This window comes from Cornus florida, unplaced genomic scaffold (genome assembly GCF_030987335.1).
Source record: "Cornus florida cultivar Cherokee Brave unplaced genomic scaffold, ASM3098733v1 CherokeeBrave_3.0.0_Hap2_Chr10, whole genome shotgun sequence".
Classification (NCBI taxonomy): Eukaryota; Viridiplantae; Streptophyta; class Magnoliopsida; order Cornales; family Cornaceae; genus Cornus; species Cornus florida.
Window position 1 is genome coordinate 38,673,396 of NW_026775580.1, and position 9,112 is coordinate 38,682,507.

Here is a 9,112-nt window from a genome sequence, read left to right on the forward strand (position 1 = left end):
TATATCAAACTAAGCCATTATTCCTTCCTTTAAGCTCACAATCAACACACTAACAAGCTAAAGAATTATACTACTTGCATTCATAAGCATAGAACATCAAACAACAAGCATGGATTGTCCTCACATCTAAGAAAATAAAGCAACTACACTACATCCAAGCTAAGGACATGAAAATTAAACTAATTAAACTATGGTAGAGACACAATCTATCAAGAAATGAGTATGAACCATCAAACAAATCACAAGAGTATTCTATTTAAGCACTATGCCTTGACAATCTCTAGATTCATAGTATCAACACACATAGACATGCATCAATATCACAAAACCAAGAAATAAACACATGAACATCTATTTTAGCATACATAGACATATGAATAGAATGAAATGATCAATTGGAAGTATTAAACAACATAAATCATTGTAAAAACAAGATTCATATATAAATCAAATGTCAAAGCAAGATTACAACACAAATCCCCTCAAAATACAAAACATCAAAGTCTAGAAGGCATGCGTAGGGCTAACTCTAGCCCCAAGAAGATGTTTAGCCACTCATTGATGTAGTCATCCAACCCTCAAGGGCCATCTCCATAATAGGAATGATCTTCTTCTTGATGGAAACCCTAGATGAATGGAAGAACTCTCAAATAGTGTATGTCTCTCTAATCTCTAGCCTCATCTCCAAGATTGTATATGATATTTATGATGATATGATTATATGATGTAAAAATGGCTTAAAATCCTTATATAGGTAGCTCAAATGTCACACCCAGTGGTTAAGTCTCGTGCACTAGGGTCCTCTCAATGATTGAATCACGAGCCATCTTTTAATGAGCTGGACTCTGTTTTATTTCGGACTTGAGGAGGTTCGATCGATTGAATTTAAATGAGATCGATCAAACTCTGGCCAGATCAATCGAAGTAAGGCAAGATCGATTAATCCTTGGCGGCACCTTTTTGGAATAAGACAAATTTGAGATATTTTTGGGATATTTTGGGAAAAAGACAAAAGTGGTAGGTGGGGATAAGATCAAAGAAGTTCGATTGATCTGAATGAAAGTTGGACCAATTGAAGATGGAAATTCTTGAGGATAAGGACAAGGGGTTTGATCCATCTTGGTGAGGCTGGATCGATCACTGTGAGATCTATCGAAAATATATCTAATCGATCGAAGCTTACCGTTTTTCACCACTTTGCTTCCACTTTGCTCTTTTCTTCCATTCAGCTTGAGATTGCTTCTTTTATACTCTAATTTGGCTGAGTTGACTTATTTTGGGGATAAGTGCCTAAAAAGGCCAATAACATGAAATTAATCTAAAGCGGGAAAACAAGATAGATAACGGTCCTAGAATACTCGAGCTTAAGGGGTTTAAATGCGCACTTTTCAGCGCTCATCATCTTTTAAATTAAATTACAAAATGGTCCCTAAGACGAAAAATAATTACTTATAGGAATTACACAAAAACCCCAAAAATCAAGAATGTTTCCAAAGAAACTATGCATTCATGCCCTTTGCGTAAAAGTAAGCAACTAGCATGTTTTTCTACCAAAGTAAAAATAAATATGACATAGAATTTAAATATCATGGATGCATGGAAAACCAGGATCAAATCCAAACACGAAAAGTGAGGTTGTGCCAACAAATTGACAAATGGGAAAAAGATGAAAAGTAAATAGTGTCCAGAAAGTGAAAATGTGGAAATGATGCGGTCCTTATAGGAAATTGTCAATTCAAAGAAAAGAGTCTCAGAAACCATTCCTGAGCACTTGAGACGACACTAAGTGACAAGAAACTAAACTCAAAAAAGAAAGATCAACGAAAAAAATATATATATTCGAAAAAATCTGAGAAAAAAGAAAGGAAGGAAAATGACCGGGTCATTACAGTTGCTGAAAAAACACCAAGAAATTTGTAAATATGACGCAAAAGCAAACCCTGACATGGGAAGCAACCAGAGCATTCTGGATGAAAGGAAAAAAGATCTTCTATACCTAATATCCCAAATTTGTGAGGAATAGGAAGTTTATTTAATTGAGGCACAGACCAATTTACCCTAACAATAATCATTCTCTCTTTCTATTTCTTTTCAAAAGTAGGAAGGTCTGTGCATATCCTTTGTTGACGAGAAAAAGTGACATAATAACGGTCAAGTTCAGTCTGATGTCTGGAAATAGTAAAGGTGATCAGTAAGTCAATGAGATTTAGGTCAAGTCTTTCTAACCTTCGACAAATAAGAAGAGCCGACACTATTCTAAGAAAGTTAGGGTTTACTTATAGAGGGGCAATACCTAACTTATTGAAGACTAAATGATAAAAAAGATGAAGGGGAAAATGAAGGGCATTAAGGTGCCCAACAGATAAAAGCAATTCATTCTCACCCACCTCTTCACCAGAGCTGAAATCAATATCGGTTGGGTATTCAACAATCTATACCCCCTCGGGGATCTCAAACTCTTCCACAGAATCAATGGTAAACTTGATGCGCCAGACTGACAAAATCATTTCTTTTTCCTTTTTGGTAAAAATATTGTCAGATCCAGAAGTGGATACCTCTACTTGAGGCAAAGAATCATCTCATCTCACAGTAGAATCACTCGTAGCCTCAAGAGGGTTAGAAACCCTAGGAGGAGGGACTCTAAGAAGAACGGGAGATGATGAAGGTATAGTTTCAGAATCCATAATCTCTATATGGTCGTGAGTGGATGAAGTGTTCATGATATGAAATTAGTAAGATAGATGAAAAACTAACCTGATAGTACGTCGAAGCAATGAACGCAATGAAGGCATGAGCAAACATTGAAGAAGTTCTTTGGTCAAAATGTCAATAGTCACTTCTAAAACCGCCTCTTACAATATTGGCAACTATGCAAATTCAATTCCCTTCTAATTAGGAACCGTGGTTCAATTTAGGAGGGAATTGGGGGCAAAGTGGAGGGACAAATCCCCCACCAATAGAAATCAGCCATGTCATTAAAAAAAGGTATTATCACATTATTTCTCCAGTAGCCCTCCAGAGCCTAATCTTGATCAAGCACAAGTAAAGTCATCATCGGCCCAATGTTATTAAAATTAACCTCTCGACCTGTTAAAAGATCCATCCGGCCCACTTACAAGTCTGGTTTAGATCAATCAAGTCATGTCTAATAGAGGATCCTCCATAGAAGGAAACTCTATATAGGAAAAGTTATACATAGAAAGAATTATATAAGGAAAAATGTAAGGAATTGTATATGGAATGAAATTTGTATGGAAGAAACGTGGAGGACAAGCATAGTGAATCCTACCATAATTCTACCTCAATTTGTATATAAATAGAGGCATAAACTCCAATAAAGATCATCGAGCATTACAAGCTTTTCTCTGAATTGTTCTTGTTATTAATTATTCTTTTATTTGAGTGAGTTGTATTTATTCTTTTGGCTTTTTTGTTAAACGAATTTTTGCACCTACAGTGAGAGTATCTGATGAGATAGGCTAGGTAACTATCTCTCACTGAGAGTGTATCTTGAGGTGATATAAAATATATATATTTAGGCAATTTGGTATACGTAGGCCTTCGAAATCTTCAATTAAAAATTTTCATGAACAATAAATATTTTAACCTTATATTTAGTAGTAGATTGTAAGTTTATTAGGGGTATGCATACTATCATGATTCAATGCCCACTTAACAACAATCTGTATTCTACAAAATCTTCCAAGAGAAGTGTGTTAATTAAATATCTTATAGGATAGTTATTGTACATACATCTTAATGAAAATTAAATATTTTAATATTAATTAAATATTTAATTAAGAATCCAACTTGCCATTTTATTTATATTTTTACACAATAGTGTTTACTGAGTAAGCAATCAGACCAAAGATACAATCTTATTTTATGTGTGTGGTCCTGATAGGTTATACCAGACTGAGTCATAAATCCTTATGTATAATGATAGTGTACATAAAGAACAAAATCTGATTGCATTATGTGTGTATATATATATATATATATATATATATATATATATATAAAACATGTATTTAATTTTTCATAAAGATTTCTATCACAAAAAGCTTAGCCCTAGCTATAAAAATCAAGTTGGGAAACTTATCTAATTAGAGATTCGCGTTTCCCATGTGTCCTGTGTGTTCCATACGCGTTCTGCGTGTTACGCGTTGTGGTTGAAACACGTTAGAGTTGGGTCATCTGAAAATCCCACCAAACAGATCTACATCATTCGATAGATCCTTCAGCCGTGTGAGCAACATGGATCCTTCGGCTGTGTGAGAAACACGAGCTTTGGATATATATGCTTGTTGCTAAAGATCCTTTGGTAGATCCTTTGGCGGTGTGAGCAACACGGATTGTCGATCTGATATTTGTTATGCGTGGTGGTTGGAAAAAGGCTTTGTTTAAATCCCAGAGAGTCACGTTGCTAGACTTCATGCAAGTCACGTTGCTGTCGACTTCATGAATACATCACGTTGATGTCGACTTCATATGGATGAAAGTCATGTTGGATTGGCATGTGAGTAACACGGATTATCAGTCTAACACTTGTTACGCATCGTGGTTGGAAAGGGATTACAAGGAACGCTGCTGGACTTGGAGATTTTAATTTAATGTGTTTTGTCTTTGGTGTTTCTTGATTTCCCACAGACGGTGCCAAAGTGTAGGTGCAAAAATTTGAAGACTAAGAACAGCCAATAAAATTTTTGCAATTACTATACCCAAAATAATAATGGAGAAAAAGCAAAGAACTGGAGAAATTGTGTAGAGATGGGGGGTATTTTGATGATATGACCGAACCTAGGGTTACCTAGATTGCCTATGTATCTCGCTTCATAAAGTGTGGGGGAATCAGGTCGGAATGTAGTTCTTTTCTTTTTGGGGCTTTGCCTCATTTTTCTGTATCCCATTTATTAAGAGTCTTAACCCTTTATATATAGGAAAAACCTTAATTGATTCTTTCTTGGACTTTTCTTCTTATTTAAGTCTTTCCTTACTTCTCCATCTCTTTCCTTATCTTATTAAATCCTTTATTTGCTAGGAAAATATCTTCTTATGGGACCCAATGCCTTGTTCGACTCACCCATTCGGGTTAAACCCACATTGCAGGGGCGGAATTGTTGGGATTTATATGCCCTGTCATAGCAAATTCCTATCTAGATTATAGTGACATATGTTCCTGGCATATCTGAAATATTTATGATTTATATAATTGGTGAATTCAATGTATTATATTTCGATTCACTATGGAATTGATAGTGTCCATTTGATTACAAGAGATATTTGTATATATGTATGTGATGGCAATCAATGCATGATATATAAATAATAATCATAAATGGTTCATAGTCGGTAACTATGGATGGACTCATAATTAATTAAGACTTGAACTGGATCCGCGTTAGGTTGAGATATATTGCGAAAGCCGTCGTATGCAATTGCTCCCAACCACTATCATAGCATTTGACTCTTAAGCATGAGAGAAGTATAGACTCTTTTATTAATTAGTAATTACTTTGATTTATTCGGCGGAATCTTTGGAATCCTTAGACCGGCACTTTGAGGAATTATATAATTAATAGTTAGAGAGTTATATTTTCAATATTTGCATCATTGCTACTTGTATTTATTTTGTATTGATTATGGTTGATCATAAAGTAAATTCGAAGATCTTCGTATGTTTTTAGACAAAATGATTTATTATATATTTATTTATTTAAATTATTATTTTTGTCAAATAAATGTTTTATTATGATCGAGCCAGAAATAATCAAAGGTAACAAAATAAATATATTAATTAAGTAGTCGGATTGATGGCTATATTTATCCGATAACTAATTATGCGTAGAGGAGTCAAAGTGCAACATTGACTTAGATGTTATTTATTATTTAATTGGAGTTCAATTAATTTCTTTTAGTGGAGTAGAAATTAATTTATGAATTAATTGAATTGGGTCCATGGACCGAGCCAATTATTAATTCATTGTATCCAATAAAATAATAAGCCAAAAGGATTCTCACTCATAGCCCAACTTGATATTGGAATCTTATTAGATTTGAGACATGTGAATTAGAGATTGAGAAGGATTTATTGTTTCCTTTTATTTATCTTTATGTTGCCTACATATATACATGATCTATGTATATTTTAGGAGTGATTTTTGGAAGAAGGTAAAAGGAATATATATTTTCTCTCTCTAGAAAATTAGGGTTAATGTTCTCATCTAATAGAGGCTCCCACAAGCCTAGTTTTCTAAGGTCATTCATGGAGGCTTATGGGTGATTCCTAAAGGCAAAATTATTACCAAGAAGATGGAGATCCATAGAGATGGCATCTAACTAAGGGATCTATAATAAGTGAGAACATTTACTTTAGAGGAAAGATTTAAAGGTTTACTCAGACCTTTGATGTTAGTATTCAATCTATTAATTGAATGACATATCATATTTTATTTTTGCATAAAACTTGTCCCTATGTGATGAATCAAGATCTATGAATCAAAATCCCTCGAAAAGTTTTTAAAACTAGCACGTTTCCCAACAGTGGTATCAGAGCATGGTTTGATTCATTACTGGAGATCATGTTTTTATCAAATTCATCATCATGGATCCAAATTATATATATATATATATATATATATATATATATATATTGATGTATGATTTAATATATTGATACATGATGATGTATGTATAATTGTGAATGGATGATGATGTGTGTTTGGGCCATGGATGAAACTTATAGGTTTATTGAATGTAATTTTATCTTTGGATGAATGTAATTAAGGCTTTGATTTAGCCATTTGAAAGTTCAATGATGTAATTTAATTTTTTCAATTATATTTCAAATTGTAAATATTTTTAAAGCCATGTAATCTTCATCAAAGGATGCAATGAAGTTTTAAGAAGGTCCAAAAGAGTTAAATTAGGCTTTAGGAATTTTCTGGGATTTTTTAGAAATTTTCTGGAATTTTTAGGGCTTAAATTAAATTTCTGGAAATTTTTTTAATTTTTCTGGAATTATCGGCGATTTTCTGGTGACCGGAGTCTCGCCGGCGGCGAGAGGGATTGCTGGAAGATGTCTAGGAATCAGGTGTGGCGCGGTACACATTCATATCATGCAACCTGATCCAAAACCGTTGGATTAAATCAAGGAAGGAGGTAGGATCACATGTGGCATGTGGGGAACAAGCGCTGACCAAGTCAACGCACCAAAGAAACACTCCGGCGCGTGAGAAGCACGCGCCGGATCTTTAGTACCTTGCTGGTGCGTGAAGAACACGCGCCAGGCAAGGCTTCAAAATCCACGCGCGTGCACACACGTGGGGACGTGTCCACGCGCGTGCAAGGTCCTCCGGTCGCTTCCCAAGCGCTATGTTTGTTTCTCCTAGTGCGTTCAAGCTCCCTACAAGTGTAAGCAAACCATTGGTGGTCGCCTGAACAACTAGAATAGTATTTGAATGTTAAAAGCTGATTCAATTGGCCATTTTTATTTGTTTTATCTGTTGTTTATTTATTTATGTGATGTATAGAATAGATAATTGTTAATTAATTATTGTTCATGCATTGGATCCATGTTAATTAAATGACTTGATTTATATTAATTAAATTATGAAAATTAATTGGATTTGATTACTAATTAATTTGAAGGCAATTATTGGGAAACGAAAAATTATTTTTGTAAATTATTTTTAAAGTGTGATTCAAATTAAAGATTAGTGAATCATTTAAAAGTCCAAATATTTTCTAAATTTAATTGGATTAAGATCAAGGAGTTTTGCATACATTATATCATGTAAATGAATAAATTTAAAAACCCTAATTATGAATGATTAAAAATTGAGTGGGAGCGGGAATTTTTATACATTGCCCCATGGCATTCGTTATTAAAACCATTGTAATTAGGTCTTCAAAAATAAGGCCCCACGCATGATTTGAAGAGTCTTAATATTACAAGAATGGTTGTCTCATGAAAATAAAAATAAAATAAAAAATATTAAATGTTCATTGTAATTAGATCTTTAAAAATAAGGCCCTACGCATGATTTAAAGAGTCTAGATTATAATGACAAGATATTTAATGTTTTATTTTTCATTAAAGCATTAATACCGTTATACACTCAATCTAAAATCAATAGTGTTAGCTCCCCAACGGAGTGGTCTTCACTAGGTGATTTTAGAAAGGCTATACATAATCGGGAAACATTTCATATAAATAGACAAAGCATTGTCTTAAAAGATATGGAGATGATGGGATTTGCCCACCAATAGCAATAATGAACTTCGCCAACCGAATAAGTTATTGGCGTATTGGTTATCCGATTTTTCATGCAGTGGTTAAGGGACCCACATACTATTTTAATGGAAATGCTCATCTAATAGCAAATGAATCTCAATAATAGTAATAATGAACTCCTCCAACATGATAAGTTATTGACATATTGATTGGGTGATTTATTATGCTACGAAGTTGAGGGACCCGTATTAATTAAAAGGGATTGTTTACCAATAATGATAATGATCTCTTATTCTATTGAGATTTATTATATTATGTGGTTAACAAACTCATTTTAATTTTAAATATGCATGATAGTATTAATAATTCACCTTGCATATTGTATAAATGCATTTATATTCAGATTAATTATGTCTAATCCATTTTATCTGCTTGCTTACAAATTCAATGTATTTGGACCTCATTTATATTGACTGGAAAAGGAACTTAGATATTTTATTCACAACGTAAGGATACAAAATGTATTTAATACTCTTATACCTAATTCCTTTAGTTTAAGACACCCAATGAGATGTTTTAGTGAGATTAGATAGAGGATATATCTAAATACTATGTCAAATTTGAATACTATTAAGATAGCCTAATGAACTCCAGTATGAGATCGTATTTTAAAAATGGTTGTTTATTATTTAAAAATTGAACTAGAGGTCAATAGGGCTGACTTGAATGGTAAGTTTCAAATTGACATGATTATTGCCTTATTACCAAATTCGTTCGGCTCTTTCAGAGTAAACTAAATAAGGAATCAGTTTGAATTCATACTCGTTGATATTCTTATAGAATTGGTAACAGATAAAGGAATAATCAAAAGTATGG